Source organism: Harmonia axyridis, chromosome 1, assembly GCF_914767665.1.
Source record: "Harmonia axyridis chromosome 1, icHarAxyr1.1, whole genome shotgun sequence".
Taxonomy (NCBI): Eukaryota; Metazoa; Arthropoda; class Insecta; order Coleoptera; family Coccinellidae; genus Harmonia; species Harmonia axyridis.
In genome coordinates, this window is record NC_059501.1 from 84,065,250 (window position 1) to 84,082,636 (window position 17,387).

The following is a 17,387-nucleotide window of genomic DNA, read 5'->3' on the forward strand; positions in this document are numbered from 1 at the left end:
ACAATTTATTTTTAAATTTGTTTAAAAACATTCCAATTACTAAAAACGGCCAGTTTTTTGACTAAAAATTGATAAGTGCATTAGTTTATACCACTCCAGTAGAAAATGTGGAAGACTTGCGAAATCGGATCATTGCTGGGTGTAACTTAATAAGAAATGATCCTGGTGTTTTTGAAAGGGTTCGGCATTCAATGAGGAGAAGATTGGATGCTTGTATGCTGGCTAGAGGTGGTCATTTTCAACAGTTTTTGTAGGTTGAGTTGAATTTTCATGTAATTTTTCATAATAAAATGTTATTATCTGAAATTTTGTTTCCCCTATATCTTCGAAACAAATAGGTTTTTCAAAAATCATCAAAGGACAAAATATTCTTAGAATAGTCCAAGGAACAACCCCCTGAATTTTTGCCGCATGTTTAGGAAACACCCTGTATATTGAGTAATTTGTATAACAAATCAATCTCCAGATTTCAAGTTCTTTTCGAGTGACAAGGATCAACAAGCTATAGTATTCCGAGATTTTACATTTAATTGAACTGAATGTGGTTGAAATACCAATTTTAAATGATTTAAACACCTGAACGAAACCAATTAAAAGTAGAAAACCTAGTAATCTATACTACAAATTCACGGATTCAAGAATTTTAGAAAATGAGGAATCATTTCAAATGGGAATATTAAATATTCACATTTATCAAATGTTATTTACATATTTCCTATGAAAAAATTCTTTCGAGAATTCTTTCAATTCTACTAGACAATATTATGAAAAATAATGAATAATTACAAAATAAAACTAGCAATCAAAAAGACTGGTTTTCAAGTGAATTTAGATTAATGAAATATGCGAAAAAAAAGGATAATATATTGACTATGAAAATTATATCTATCATAATCTCAGAATGTATTAATTTTTGAGTAGATAAAGGCTATGTTCATCTAATTTTTTTGGTAAAACGTTCAGATTTAGTTTCTTGAACTTCGAAGAGGTTTGAAATATTTAATTTTCATATAGTAGGTATCATTGAAATATTGAATAGAAATTTTCGAAAAATTGAATTTGCAACCCTTCAGCTCTGAAAGGAAGTACGCCCCCCTCTAGCACCTCAATATTGAGTAAGGGGGAGTGCGTAGGGCGCAGAATCAAAACCGGGTATAAAGTCGGTCGCAAAAGCCAACTATTTTGAGTCACCCTGTAGGTGCATTAGCTACAGTGTTGTGTCATGATGTCAACATGGTAAGCTCAACTTTCGTTTACTTAGTTTGACAGTAGTTGTTACCGAGTTGTAAACAAAAATTCATCCGGGCTTCTTTATTTTTTTTTGTATTTTATCTAGTATTTATATAGTTCAAACTTTGTTCGCTCATTGATATATTACAGGCAATGGTGGCAATGCACAGAAGTGCTTATAGTATTTCTTATTTCAATTTTTCAAGGTCAGGTTTGCCTAAGTTTGCTTTACACTTCGACATGAGTTTAGTGAGATTTGTTTGACCTACCCTAAATATTGAGTTTCGCTAAGTTAATATTAGTCTTATTTTTCTGCCATCGTTTTCAATTTTCAAAACTCTCGAAATGCCTACTGATCAGACGTTACAATTTGAAATATAATTTATTCTGTAATTTCTTCAAAATTTTCTTCAAGTTCGTCAATGCAACAAAAGTATTTCTTCTTTGAATATACCCAATCAGTGACCTATTCTCGTACTCAATTAATTTACTACTTATTATAATCATCTTGTGTTTTTTCTTACAGATACGATCATTGTGCTTATCAACTGGACTGCATTAACCTATACAACACCTTCAACAATATACTGATAAGGTAAGCAACAAATATTTTTATAAATATGTGCTTGTTTTGCTATTCCATCGTGTTTTTCAATCATGAGAAATTTCTATAAAATGTATTGAAGGGCAGCCTATATTTTTCAAGTCCCCTCATTTCGAAAATTGTTATCTGTTGAAATTCTCAAACTTTACCGAAGTCGAGTTCGTTAGCTGCAAAAATCCGACTAGTGGTTCCGTAAATTAGCCGATCTATTTAACAAACAGGTAATATTGTACACAGTTCACAATTTTAAATGTCAAAATGTTCCTTATCCTTGAAGTGTATTGTTTTGTTTTGTCGTTTTGAGTACCTATCATTCATTCATCACATGTTCACACAATTCGAATGTAGAATTTTATATTCAATATTATATTTTTTCATTGTAGAAATCCCAGTTTTTTGTATTTCTTTGGATGAATGATTGTTTCTATACTAGATTTTGAAGAAATAGAATGTATGTACCCCTATTGAAGAGATGAATAAATGTTAGTTTTTTTTTTTTTTTTTAATGTTCTGGTTCCCACGAAAGAACATCGTGAGAACCAAGGTCCAGAAGATAGGAATTTGTGTTCTTTTTTAATTTATTTTCAGTAGTCATCAATAAGTAGTTATTAATAAAATGATTTTTTCATAGTAAACCCATTCCTTATTAGTTAGTTAGATGATCATTCAAACTTACATTCATAACTTCACGAATGATGAATTTCTCAACTAACTCATCCCCATTGAATGAATGAATATGTATGAACAGTAACTAATATTCAAAAATATCCAACTATTCACTGAAAATTAAACTGAATACTCAACTCAATCACCCATTGATCTATCCATGAATAGCAAAGTATTCATTGAATATTCATTTATATAAAAAATATTCATTGTGTATTGATAAATATTGAAACTATTAATTGGATATTCATTAATCTGAAAACTATTGATCGAATATTCATTAATCTTAAAACTATTGATCGAATATTCATTAATCTTAAAACTTTTTATTGAATTTTCATTATTCTAAAAACTTTTCATTGAATATTCCATTATTCAGAGAATACTCATGAATTTTCGAATAATACAATCTGAAATTATTTGAATGAATATTCGAATATTCAAATCATTTATTCATGATTCCCAGCCTTAGTTCGAACCTTTGAAAGTCATTTGTTTCATATTGAACTGTGTGACAATTCCATATTTAGCATTAGGTAAGTTTGATGATCGGTGTAACTTATGGAAAAAAATACCACCACTACTACTTGTTGTCGAATTTTGATCGAATTTATTGAATATTCTTCTTTTTCTATGAATACCTTGAAAAGCATGGATTCCTTGATTTTCTTATTTTGCGAAGTCATTCAATTACTATAGTCTACATTATGTATTATGATTTTCGGGTCTGTAAATGTGGCCGTTCGAAAATTTTGTTTCAAAACTGCAAGTTCGATTAATTGATTTGAATTTTAATGTTAATAAACAGATTTCATGTTTCGTGCAATGAATTTCTGTTTGGTCTATTAGACCCAAAAAAAAAGCCATTATCTGTAACATCAGATGAGTTCAGTTCGCATATTTGAAAATCACTGTTTTGGTGTCCATATCAATTTGATGTCCTGAATTTAAATAACTTAATCATGTGCATGTCCCATCTTCCTTGTTAGCGGTCCTCTATAACTTTAATATTTTGGTGAAATCTTTCACCTTGTTCCTCATTCGTGTCTCTCAAATTTTCTGGAAAACTGTCTAAGTGGCTGTGTAAATAGTGTATTTTAATACTCATTTTGAACCCTAAGGATTTGAAACTATTTAGCATCTTGTTAACCATTTCAACATAGTTTTGAGCTTCATGTTTGCCTAGAAAAATTTGTACAACTGCAACAAATGATGTCCGAACTTCTCGTTCAACTTTATTCATTGAATTTATGGAGGCAAATCCTTGATTGATTGTCTTGTTTGCGGACCGTCAAATATCCCTGCTTTGATGCATTTTTACACCTATATATGCAAAACATGACCCATTCTTATCAAGAGCTTCATTAAGCCCAACTTTTGATGTAACGGAGGAAGTATGATTTTTTTCTCTTTCAACCAGAGCGTCGTTTATGACATTCCATGTTTTTTCTCCGAGGCCAATCTTTTCTAACGCAGTGGTGTGTTTTGTCCCTACTATCTCAGAGACACAAGAAACACGGATATTTCGTGTAACCGCATTTCTGTCTAAGAAGAAAGTTTGTCACTTTTAAGTCTACACAAATCATCCATTGATATCCGTGATACTTTGACATGGCATTATATTCTTCTTTCAGTTTCGTTGAATGAGCTAATGGTATTGAACCATATTTATTCCCATTAGGTAGGGCACATTTAAAACTTCGTTTTGAACTGTCCATAAATGGACGCCAATCATCTAGAATGTATTCAGAAAGTCCCATTTCTTTCATGAGTCCCCTAATTTCGTGACGAAATACAAAATTGTCTATTGAGTAAAGAATGGTAGTAGATCCTTTCCTCTTGTACGGTTGAAGGTAATTTTGGTTCCTTGTTCCACTAAATTTTTGTCGTTCAACCTAGATGCCAGTACTTAAGAACTTTTTTTCGATAAATTGAGATCCTGGTGATATCATTGAATTCATTTTGATTGAAGCGTTGAGGAACTGATGCCAGTCTCCTCATAGTCACTGTCACTTTCATTACCATCAAAACTTTTATTAGCATCTCAAGAGCGATCAGAGGGAAAATATTCGTCATCAGAGATAGGTATCTGGTAGCAGATAAAATGTTGGGATCTGTATTTCATCTGAGTGCGGGATAGAGCGTATTGCATTGGGATAAGTCCACTTACTGAGGTTTTTATTGATTCCATTAGTATATTCTTAACAGACATAACAATCATTGAAATAGTTTTTTGTTTCTCTCCAAACCATTGGTACGCCGAATTTTAGACATTTCATTTTTCCTTTCATAAATGAATATACCTACTGAATGAAACCCACATTGGTAGATGAGTTGATGTATCTGAAAAAGTAGAGCTGATAGAGAAAAACTGATTGCATATACCGATTCAGCGTCCCAAATATAGTTGAAATCAGCTCTTGAATCCCAGGCATCAGAAATAATTTGTTTTGTTGCCCTTTGTAACACAAGTAATAAAATCATTGAATGCCAAATGTTTTCAGCGGCACACATGATTTTTAATTCCGATTAGTTTTCGAAGCAATACTGAAACTAAGCATGCTCATTGTATCTTGTGGTGTGATAGGTAAACTGTTTTATTGAGATCTCTATTCTATAGAAGTTGCATTTTTATGTTTACGATATAATTATGTAGTTCTACATTTTTGACTCACGTATTTTTATTTGTTCTGGTGTGCTGTTTTATGTTATTCGAAAACATTGGAAATACGTGTAATAGTTTAATAGTAGCACATTTCAATATTTTTTTCATTCATCTAGATTTTTGTTACGCATGACTGGAAGATTCTTCATCGGAAGGAGTGCCGGTGTGCCAAAATTACTCGCGAGTCGCGATGGCCCTGGTTCGACTTCCTTTCTGATCTTTTTCGAAAATTATGTACTCAATGGTTTCAGCGCTTCAGCAAATTTTCCATTGCAAATATAATTCCGGTGAGAACATTCAGAAAGCATTCAGCAGCATTTTAGTAGTATTTCAATTTCAAATATTACATTAAATTTTTTTAATAGACTTTATAGTGGAATGAAGAATGAATCACTTATTGACAATAAGTGAAAATTTAAAATTTCTTGGAATGAAAATTTTTCGATCTGCATTGATTTTTTTTGTATCTTCTCTTTTGACACTTTCTTTCGTGTACCTACTGGGTTTAATTTCAATAAAATTTATTTATTAATTTCCATTATTTAAGGACTGGAAAGGTTTTATAATTTTGCATCCATGGTTACTTTTATTTTTACAAATTGATGCAACTGTAAAAGTATTTTTCGGCAACCGTCCGGGAAGTGCTCACTTCCCGGACGCTTTTTCCCTGAGAAAGTAGCATTTCCCGGCCTAGTCCGGAAAGTACGTACTTCCCGGACTAGGCCGGAAAAGCATCATAGAATCCATAGCAACCGAGATAACGGCTGACAGTTCATAAGAAATTAGTTGTCAAAAATTTGCATGTTTTTTTATCGCAATCGCAAAAAAATATGGAAAGCAGCAGCGATAGTGTTATTTTACATGGTTGCCGAAAAAATATTGTACGCAACACGCCCGAAAATGGTTTTTTTGGACTCACAGACTTCCAGGACTCGCTTACGCTCGTCCTGGAATTTTGTCTATTCGTCCAAAAAAACCCTATTTTCCGGACTTGTTACGTAAATTACTATTTTGGACTCACAGACTTCCAGGACTCGCTTACGCTCGTCCTGGAAATTTGTCTATTCGTCCAAAAAAACCCTATTTTCCGGACTTGTTACGTAAATTACTATAACAAGAATTGGTCGATAAAATAGGACGGTCGAAGTCATATCGAGCAATATGATGGTTTTTCGGTAATATTTTCAAAATGTTGTAAGTTTCTATATTTCAGTATCGTAATGAGTTCATCACAGTTCTAAAAACAGTGCTGTAATGAACTCATTATTACAGCATTGTTTTCATAAGAAATTGCACAAGTGCATCAAAATTACCGATAATTTTGCATGACAGCGTGTTGTCATAAAAACTGCATGAGTTCATTTTCATGAAAATGACCGAATGCAGTTTTTCAAAGAAAACACGCTGGAATGCGAAATTATCCGGTCATTTTGATGCATCTATGAACAGAACCATTATCGCAGTGCTGTTTCGCTTCCTACAATGCAATTATCGCTGTAATTTTCGATAATTGTTCTCCAGATACATAGAATTTTTGACAGGAGGGAAATATACGCTGTAATTTTCGATAATTGTTCTCTATATAAATAGAATTTTTGACAGGAGGGAAATATTCAGTTATATTTTTCATTTTGTGGTTGTCTACATAGACTTCCAATCCTATCAAAATTCAACAAATTCAATTGTCAATACAAAATACATTATTCGCAATTTCCCTTAATTCTGTTGGTGTTGAATCGATTTCGGCCGACATAATTCACGAATTTAATGAAACTTACAATTTTTGTAACAGTCACACCAACTGCCAATACAATACAAATGTCACTATTGTCACTAGAATGTATAATCTGAATTCTTCAACTTTTCATAAAACTCAACTGAAATAGAGAAAATATTGTCTAATACTCGTTGCAGATAGCTATTCCAACACTAATTTCGCATTCGTGAGGAGCCCATTCCGCAACTTGTTTTTGATTATACTATTATGTCATGATTATTTTCAAATAGAATAAACTCCTGAAATTAACTGTACCTAGTGTTAAAAAAACACGCTCAGACTCGCGGCATTTCATAGGATTGAAAACCGATGAGTGTCCATCAAATGCGACAATTTGAAATTCATAAACCGTCAGAATTGAAGTTTTGAATTAAATTTTTAATATAACCTTCTCTAGCCAATTTTTTTATTTGTATTCTTTAAATTTTATATCTTTTTTCTTTATAGGACTTTGAAGGACGACGCCAGTTAATCTGGAGGGTCTTTATCATGGAATAACAATGCAGTAGGATGGCTCCAACTAGGACTGGCCAAAAAAAATATTGTCAATTATCGATAGAAAAAATTCACTGAATTGAAATTGCAGAGCAATATTATAATAATAATATAATATATATATAATATATAATATAGTTATAATTATAATGATTACTCCAGAGATTATTCAATGTGATGGATACAATCCTGTCTCGAAAAAGATGGCATGAATCTCCAATGTTCTCTGAGATGGGATGAACAATTTTTGCTAGGATATCGAATAAATTGACGATAATATCAATACCAAAGAATAGTGATCAACTTGTGATGTGATAATTTATATTGGCTTTTTTGAGCTTTCTTGTGCTGTGATAATGGCTGTGACTTCTAATCAGGTAACGGGTTGACTTTCCACAACAGGACCGTTGTGGAAAGTCAACCCGACAAGAACACCAATTCCAGTGAATAGTGATCAACTTGTGCTGTGATAATTTATATTGTCTCTTTTGAGCTTTCTTGTGCTGTGATAATTGCTGTGACTTCTATGAAATCAGGTAACGGGTTGACTTTCCACAACGGTCCTGGTTATGGTTATGTCTTCTTCAGGTATGCGAACCTGCCTACGTGAGCCACTTTTTTCTAATCCTTAAGCTACGAAAAAAGTGTCCCTAACCCTCTCATCCCTTCACTCCATCTTCCCTATTTTTCCTTTTCACCTAGTGATGTCAAGAAGAAAGGAACTAACTTTTTGAATAATCAATACTCCAACCAAAGTGACGATCCTCCTAGTGCTCAAATCACGAGGATCCTTAAGCAGCCAACAGCAGAGATTTAAGATGGATTGGCCTGACGATGTCTGCTTGGTGAATATGAAGATTCAATTCACCTGGGGACCACAGCTGTTGCCAGGACAACGTTCCTTAATCCACATGTACGGCTTGATGAGGGCTAACCAGATTATCTTGGTATGGTTCCAATATCAATTGTTTCTCATTTATATTTATTTTCTGATGTTAATTCCTTATTTCTTGATATCCTCTTCAAGCTACGGGTTGAATTTCGAGAGAGCTGGTTTCTCTTGATTTTCCTTTCCATAAATTCGAAATCAATCCACTTGAACTATTCACAAGATTATTACAGATACGCGTTGAAAAAAAGTGAAAAGCGGGAATTTTGACTGATTCTGAAAACCCAAGATAATTTTCTTTCGGCTAATCTTATCGCTACGTTAATTGGCATTTTCCGTGTCGGATTTGAATAATTTGTGTTTGGATCTACGTGACAGAAAATATGGGAATCTTCGCGGATAGCCTTGTTGGCGATTTGCAGGGGCCTTTGAAATTTTTCTTAAGAAAAAGTAGGAATTTTTAGAAATTTCCGCCGCTGTTTTTCCAGTGTACTTTTCCCGAATGAGAAGATCTTCTTCACCACACATGATTTATTACAATTCGGTTTATCAAGTGGATTTTTCTTTCGAATTTATGGCTTTTGTATAGAAATCTCAGATTTTATTTTATTTTATAACTGTTATTTTAGTTTTAAATTTTACTGCTTCCACTGCCTTGTGTTAGTTGGTAATGTTATTCATTATTTTACACATGTACATTGAGAATTTTTCTCCGAGATAAAAGACTGATCTAGTTTGTAAGAACAAAATAACCAGTTGCCAGATAAGAAGGACCAAATGATTTTGGTTTGGTTCCATCCTTTGCTAATTGCTAGTCATTTTTCCTTATGTATTATTATATTACGAGAATGTATTCGAAACGAATCCATTAAAACAGTTCACAAGATCATTATAGATACGCGTTGAACAAAGGTGAAAAGCGGAAATTTTAACTAATTCTGAAAACCCTAGATAATTTTCTCTCGGCTTATCTTATCGCTACGTTAATTGGCATTTTCCGCTTTTGTTAATGAATAAAAATCCATAAATGGCCTCTACTATTGAATTCTCAGTTCTAGCAATCTCACTAAATTCAATTCCACTCTTGATAAGGATTGAACCAGATCCCAGAAGTGATCTTAAATGTCTCAGGTTCAATCAATCGATTGTAGATTCCCTTCTAGCTACGCGAGGCCACCGAACAGAACCATGAATAATGCTCTCCTCTATTCTGCAGCCTCCTGTTTTTGTTACTGATCAGAGCTTTGTTAATGGATGTCGGATTTGAATAAATTGTGTTTGGAGCTACGTGACAGAAAAAATGGAAATCTTTGCGGATAGTCTTGTTGGCGATTTGCAGGGGCCTTTGAAAATTTCAACTTGAAAGGAAAAGTAGGAATTTTTAAGAATTTCCGCCGCTTTTTTTCCCGTATACTTTTTCCGAGTTAGAAGATCTTCTTCACCACACATGTTTTATTACGATTCGGTTCATTGAGTGGATTTATTTTTCGAATTTATGGCTTTTGTATAGAAATCTCTGATTTTATTTTATTTTATTTTATAGTTCCTATATTAGTTTTAAGTTTTACTTCTTCGACTGCTTTGTATTAGTTAGTAATGTTATTCAAGTTACAATTTTACACATGTAAATTGTACAATGTTGACGGTTTCTCTTGATTTTCATTCGAGATTTGAAGCGTTTTCATAAATTCGAACCAATCCATTAAAACTGTTCCGAATGTGAAGATCATCTTCACCACATATAATTTATAACGATTCGGATTATTTAGTGAATATTCATTCGAATTTATGGCACTTGTGGTTAAATCTCTGATTTTATTTTATTTTATACCTCTTGCATTAGTTTTAAGTTTAACTTCTTCGACTGCCTTTTATTAGTACGTTACTCAAGTTACAATATTACACATGTACATTGAGAAATTTTCTCCGAGATAAAAGACTGATCTAGTTTTTAAGTATAAAATAACCAGTTACCAGATATGGACCAAATGATTATGGTTTGGCTCTGAAAATTAATAATTGATTCTTTCTTTTATTCTTTTCTCGCTGCTATACACGTTTTTACCTCGATATGTAGAGAAATTTCTGATTTTCTTCTGTTTTATTTTATTTATTGCTCGTTATTAGTTTTAAGTTTCACTGCTAGGACTTATATTAGTACACACTCATGTATTAAGATTCGCATTATTTATAGCTAATGTAGATATGAAGAGAAATCTCTGATATCATTCTGTTTTATTATATTTCATTTTTCTTATATTATATTATTGAAATAGTTTCGGCTGTCTTATATTTGTACATAATATTATTCATGTTAGTGAATTACACATGTACGTCATATAATTTTGTCTCAAATGGATGACTGAACTGGTTTTAAATAACAAAATGAGATCTACCATTATAGAAAAACCAAATAATGTTGGTTGGGATACAATGTTACCAAATTGTTCATCTTTTTTCTATGTTTAAAATTGTCTTCTTGGTTTACTCTTTAGATTAGGATATAACGGCTGTTTGGTTTTCGAGAAAGCTGTTCGAAGAGAAATCTTATCAATTATCATATTATTTACGAACACATTCGAATTATTTTACCTAGAATTAAGATTGTGACATATTAAGAATACTATCAATAAAATTGTAAAAAACTAACCTTTGTTTTTATTATCATTTGTCCCGAAATCTAAATAATACTTCAAAACTGGAAATGTGTTAATTTAACATCTAATTTATGGAGTCCTTACTTTCTATGGATTTTGATGAAACTTGTGAGCCTCTTATGTTCGGTAACTACCTTGAATTAGAACATGTTATGTGGATCATTTATATTAGTTTTTCTTGTATCGTTAGTGAGTTTAGTGTTATTTTTAAGAAATAAGGTAACGGGTTGACTTTCCACAGCGGTCCTGGTTGTGGTCATGTCTTCTTCAGGTATGCGAACCTGCCTACGTGAGCCACTTTTTTCTGAATACTTAAGCTACGAAAAAAGTGTCCTTAACCCTCTCATCCCTCAACTCCATCCTCCATTCTTTTCCTCACCTCCTGGTGATCAAGAAGAAAAAAACTGGCGTTTCGAAGATTGTATCAAATTAATACTTCAACCAAAGTGAGGATCCACTGGCAGTTTCATTCACATAGATCCAGAAGCTGAAATTGAAGATGGCATGGCTAGACGATGTCTGCTTGGGAAAAATTGAGCTTCAATTCGCTTGTGGGTAACAGGTGTTGCCAGGACAACGCTTCATATTCTACGTGTTTGGTTGAGTGAAGACTAACCAGATAAGAAGAACAAGAGATCTAACATTAATCGGTAATTTTTTAATTTTTTATGTTGAATCTTTTCTTCTTGTATACTGGTATAGGTGGTAGTTTCGAGAGAGCTGGATGGTTTTTCTTAATTTTCCCTTAATTACTTTTCCTATAACCACGTTCAATTCTTCTCGTTGTATTATTTTTAGTGGATTTTATAGGGTTTTTTACAAATCTTGATAATAAATTATTGGTGACAATTGAAAATTTTTCGTTCTGCAATGTCTCTCAAAGGTTACTTTTTTAGGACTAGAAGAAAGACGCCAGCGTACCAGAGAAATCTTCAACACCTAAGAATGATGCAGCAGGGTAGCTTCAACTAGTAAAATTTCATTCGAATCATTGGACCGAGTATTCAAGATGTATCCGGGTGATGTTTCAAGGACGTTGGATCAAAAGCTGTATCTTTTCAACATAATGCAAGTCGAGTCTTCGAAGTACATTTGGGTCAACAATGTATGCCGAAAATTGGTGGTAGCCATTCCATCACCATACGGTATGCAATATATTCCACAAAGGCGTATTGCCGAATAGGAGAATCCCAGGAATTATGTCGATGAAATTTTCGATATTGATAAATGAATGTGGTCTGTGTCTTGAAAAAACAGGCATTAACTCCCAAGGATCAATGAGATGGGAGAAGAACTTTTAGGAGAATATCATACAAATTCGAATGAATTAAAATTTAAAATGGACAATAACATCAATACCAGTGAATAGTGATCAACTTGTACTGTGATAATTTATATTGGCCTCTTTTGAGCTTATCTTGTGCTGTGATAATTGCTGTGACTTCTAAGAAATCAGGTAACGGGTTGACTTTCCACAACGGTCCTGGTTATGGTTATGTCTTCTTCAGGTATGCGAACCTGCCTACGTGAGCCACTTTTTTCTAATCCTTAAGCTACGAAAAAAGTGTCCTTGACCTTCTCATCCCTTCTCTCCATCATCCTTCTGTTTTCTTTCCACCTAGTGATGTCAAGAAGAAAGGAACTAACTTTTTGAACAACCAATACTCGAACCAAAGTGACGATCCTCCTAGTGATCAAATCACGAGGATCCTTAAGCAGCCAACAGCAGAGATTTAAGATGGATTGGCCTGACGATGTCTGCTTGGTGAAAATGAAAATTCTATTCGCCTGGGTACCACAGGTGTTGCCAGGACAACGTTCCATAATCCACATGTACGGCTTGATGGGGGCTAACCAGATTATCTTGGTATGGCTTCAATATCAATTGTTTCTCATTTATATTTATTTTCTCATGTTAATTCCTTATTTCTTGATATCCTCTTCAAGCTACGGGTAGAATTTCGAGAGAGCTGGTTTCTCTCGATTTTCCTTCGAGTCTGACCGATTAGAAGCGTATCCATAAGTTCGAAATCAATCCACTAAAACTGTAAACAAAATTATTATAGATACATTGAAAAAAGGTGAAAAGCGGGAATTTTGACTGATTCTGAAAACCCAAGATAATTTTCTTTCGGCTAATCTTATCGCTACGTTAATTGGCACTTTCCGCTTATCAATAAAATAAATGAATAAATGGCCTCTTCTTTTAGCGTCTCAGTTGTTGCAAGTTGACTAAATTAGATGCCACTTTCGATTAAGTTCAAACTAGATCACAATATTGGTTTTAAATGTCTCAGGTTCATTCTATCAGTTTGTGTGTAAATTCTTTTTCAGTTCCGCGAGGCCACCGAACAGAACTATGAATAATGCTCTCATCTATTCTGCTGCTGACTCTTGTTTTTTTTTACTGATCAGAGCTTTGTTAATGGATGTCAGATTTGAATTATTCATGTTTGGAGCTACGTGACAGAAAAAATGGGAATCTTCGCGGATAGCCTTGTTGGCGATTTGCAGGGGCCTTTGAATTTTTTTCTCAAGAAAAAGTAGGAATTTTTAAAAATTTCCGCCGCTTTTTTTCCCATATACTTTTTTATTGCGATTCGGATCATTGAGTGGATTTATTTTTCGAATTTATGGCTATCGTGGATATGAAGGTCAATCTCTGACTCAATTCTTAAATTATTTTGTATCTCTTATATTAGTTTTAAGTTTTCCTCCTTTGACTGCCTTGTATAAGTCAGTAATGTTATTTAAGTTTTAATTTCACAGATGTACATTGTACCATATACCCGCAATGCATTGATGATCAATTTATTAAGTACAAGATAACCAGTTACCAGATGGGAAGGAACAAATGATTTTTGTTTGGTTCCATCCTTTGCTAATTGCTAGTCATTTTTCTTTGTGTATTATTATATTATGTATTCGAAACGAATCCACTAAAACAGTTCACAAGATTATTATAGATACGCGTTGAACAAAGGTGAATAGCAGGAATTTTGACTAATTCTGAAAACCCTAGATATCTAATTTTCCTTCGGCTAATCTTATAGCTACATCAATTGGCATTTCCGCTTTTGTTAATAAATAAAAATCAATAAATGGCCTCTACTTTTGAATTCTTAGCTTCAGCAAACTCAATAAATTCGATACAACTCTTGATGAGGTTTGAACTAGATCACAGGAGTGATCTTGAATGTCTCAGGTTCAATCAATCGATTGTAGATTCCCTTCTAGCTCCGCGAGGCCACCGAACAGAACCATGAATAATGCTCTCCTCTATTCTGCTGCTGTCTTCTGTTTTTGTTACTGATCAGAGCTTTGTTAATAGATGTCGGATTTGAATAAATTGTGTTTGGAGCTACGTGACAGAAAAAATGGGAATCTTCGCGGATAGTCTTGTTGGCGATTTGCAGAGGCCTTTGAAAATTTCAACTCAAAAAAAAAAAGTAGGAATTATTAAAAATTTCCGCCGCTTCTTTTCCCGTATATCTACTTTTTAAGAATGTGGAGATTCTTCGTCACCACACATGATTTATTACTATTAGGATTGTTTAGTTGGTTTATGTTTCGAATTCATCGCATTTGTATAGAAATCTCCGATTTTATTTTATAGCTCTTATATTAGTTTTAAGTTTTACTTCTTCTACTGCTCTGTATTAGTTAGTAATGTTATTCAAGTTACAATTTTACACAAGTAAATTGTACAATGTTGCACTCAATGAATGAATTATCTAGTTTGTAAGTACAAAATAACAAGTTACCATATAAGAAGAATAAGGTTGGATTTGATCCAATAGTTCCTAATTGCTGCTATTTATTTTTTATATTCAAACTTTTCTTCTTGGTATTCTCGTTAGGTCAGAGACACAGTGATTGATAGAATTTCGAGAGAGTACGGTTTCTCTTGATTTTCATTCGAGATTTGAAGCGTTTTCATAAATTCGAACCTATCCATTAAAACTGTTCCGAATGTGAAGATCATCTTCACCACACATAATTCATTACGATTCGGATTATTTAGTGAATATTCATTCGAATTTATGGCAATTGTGGTTAAATCTCTGATTTTATTTTATTTTATAGCTCTTGTATTAGTTTTAAGTTTAACTTCTTCGACTGCTTTTTATTAGTACGTTATTCAAGTTACAATATTACACATGTACATTGAGAAATTTTCTCCGAGAGGAAAGACTGATCTAGTTTTTAAGTATAAAATAACCAGTTACCAGATAAGGATCAAATGATTTTGGTTTGGTTCTGAAATTTAATAATTGATTCTTTCTTTTTTTCTTTTCTCGCTGGTGTGCACGTTAAATGATTGAATTGCGAGAAAGCCTTTTTTCTCACGATTTTACCTCGATATGTAGAGAAATTTCTGATTATATTCTTTATTTAATTTTATTGCTCGTTATTAGTTTTAAGTTTTACTGCTAGGACTTGTATTAATACAAACTCATGTATTGAGATTTGCATTATTTATAGCTAATGTAGATATGAAGAGAAATCTCTGATATCATTCTGTTTTATTTTATCTTATTTTTCTTTTATTAGTTTTAAGTATAACTGCTTCGGCTGTCTTATATCAATACATTATGTTATTTATGTTAGTAAATTACACATGTACGTCATCTTATTTTGCCTCAAATGGAAGACTGAACTGGTTTAAAATAACAAAATGAGATCTACCATCAAAGAAAAACCAAATAATGTTGGTTGGGATACAATGTTACCAAATTGTTCATCTTTTTTTTATGTTTGAAATTTTCTTCTTGGTTTACTCTTTAGATTAGGATATAACTGCTGTTTGATTTTCGAGATAGCTGTTCGAAGAGCAATCTTATCAATTATCATATTATTTACGAACACATTCGAATTATTTTACCTAGAATTAAGATTGTGACATATTAAGAACACTATCAATAAAAATTGTAAAAAACTAAGCTCTGTTTTTATTATCATATGTCCCGAAATCTAAATCATACTTCTTAACTGGAAATGTGTTACTTTAACATCTAATTTATGGAGTTCTTACTTTCACTGGATTTTGAAGAAACTTGTGAGCCTCTCATGTTCGGTAAGTACCTTCAATAAGAACATGTTATGTGGATCATTTGTAACAGTTTTTTTGTATCTTAGTGAGTTAGGTGTTATTTTTAATGAATAAGGTAACGGGTTGACTTTCCACAACGGTCCTGGTTGTGGTTATGTCTTCTTCAGGTATGCGAACCTGCCTACGTGAGCCACTTTTTTCTAAATCCTTAAGCTACGAAAAAAGTGTCCTTAACCCTCTCATCCCTCAACTCCATCCTCCATTCTTTTCCTTACCTCCTGGTGAACAAGAAGAAAGGAACTGGCGTTTTGAAGATTGTTCAAATTAATACTTCAACCAAAGTGAGGATCCACCGGCAGTTTTATTCACATAGATCCAGAAGCTGAAATTGAAGATGGCATGGCTAGACGATGTCTGCTTGGGAAAAATGGAGCTTCAATTCGCTTGTGGGTAACAGGTGTTGCCAGGACGACGCTTCATATTCTACGTGTTTGGTTGAATGAGGACTATCTAGATAAGAAGAACAAGAGATCTAACATTAATCGGTAATTTTTCAATTTTTTATGTTGAATCTTTTCTTCTTGTATACTAGTATAGGTGGTAGTTTCGAGAGAGCTGGATGGTTTTTCTTAATTTTCCCTTAATTACTTTTTCTATAACCACGTTTAATTCTTCTCGTTGTATTATTTTTAGTGGATTATATAGGGTTTTTTACAAATCTTGATAATAAATTATTGGTGACAATTGAAAATTTTTCGTTCTGCAATGACTCTCAAAGGTTACTTTTTTAGGACTTTAAGAAAAACGCCAGTTAACCAGAGAAATCTTCAACACCTAAGAATGATGCAGCAGGGTAGCTTCAACTAGTGAAATTTCATTCGAATCATTGGACCGAGTATTCAAGATGTATCCGGGTGATGTTTCAAGGACGTTGGAGCAAAAGCTGTATCTTTTCAATATAATACAAGTCGAACCTTCGAAGTTCATTGGGGTCAACAATGTATGCTGAAAATTGGTGATAGCCATTCCATCACCATACGGTATGCAATATATTCCACAAAGGCACATTGCCGAATAGGAGAATCCCCAGGAATTATGTCGATGAAATTTTCGATATTGATAAATGAATGTGGTCTGTGTCTTGAAAAAACAGGCATTAACTCCCAAGGATCAATGAGATGGGATAATAACTTTAAGGAGAATATCAAACAAATTCGAATGAATTAAATTTTAAAATGGACAATAACACCAATACCAGTGAATAGTGATCAACTTGTGCTGTGATAATTTATATTGTCTCTTTTGAGCTTTCTTGTGCTGTGATAATTGCTGTGACTTCTAAGAAATCAGG

At 33.1% G+C, this 17,387-nt stretch overlaps 1 long non-coding RNA gene across 1 annotated transcript; it reads left to right on the plus strand.

Annotated features, from left to right (window-relative positions):
- The first annotated feature begins 1,197 nt into the window (after positions 1-1,197).
- LOC123688633 lies at positions 1,198-7,777 on the plus strand. The gene is made up of 3 exons (XR_006750076.1): positions 1,198-1,236; positions 1,757-1,825; positions 7,390-7,777. It is a non-coding gene; the product is annotated as an uncharacterized LOC123688633 (long non-coding RNA).
- Positions 7,778-17,387: the final 9,610 nt, after the last annotated feature.